A 773-nucleotide genomic window follows, 5' to 3' on the forward strand; every position below is an offset into this window, starting at 1 on the left:
TTCAGAGTTTTGCTCAAGTCCCTCAATTTCAGCCAGAATTTACCTGAAATCACAGAAAAACACACAAACTCATAGTAAAGCCCAGAAATGTGAATTTAACATAAAAACTAATAAAAACATCCCTAAAAGTAGCTTGAACTTACTAAAAACTACCTAAAAACAATGCCAAAAAGCGTATAAATTATCCGCTCATGACAACACCAAACTTAAATTGTTGCTTGTCCCCAAGCAACTGAAAATCAAATAGGATAAAAGAAGAGAATATACTATAAATTCCAGAATATCAATGAATATTAATTTAATTAGATGAGCGGGACTTGTAGCTTTTTGCTTCTGAATAGTTTTGGCATCTCACTTTTTCCTTTGAAGTTCAGAGTGATTGGCGTCTCTGGGAACTCAGAATTTCGGATAGTGTTATTGACTTTCCTAGTTAAGCATGTTGATTCTTGGTGGACGAAATTGTGATCCATGTTCTAATTATTTTGAGATGAAGGCTTTATTATGGCACTGGTTGAATTCACAACTCCGTTCAACTAACCAGCAAGTGTACTGGGTCGTCCAAGTAATAAACCTTACGTGAGTAAGGGTCGATCCCACAGAGATTGTTGGTATGAAGCAAGCTATGATCACCTTGTAAATCTCAGTTAGGCAGATTAAAGGGTAATTGTGATTATTGGAATAAATAATAAATAAAAAGGAATAATAAAAGGGATAGAATACTTATGCAGATTCATTGGTGGGAATTTCAGATAAGCGGATGGAGATGCTGTAGA

This window comes from Arachis duranensis, chromosome 2, assembly GCF_000817695.3.
Source record: "Arachis duranensis cultivar V14167 chromosome 2, aradu.V14167.gnm2.J7QH, whole genome shotgun sequence".
Taxonomy (NCBI): Eukaryota; Viridiplantae; Streptophyta; class Magnoliopsida; order Fabales; family Fabaceae; genus Arachis; species Arachis duranensis.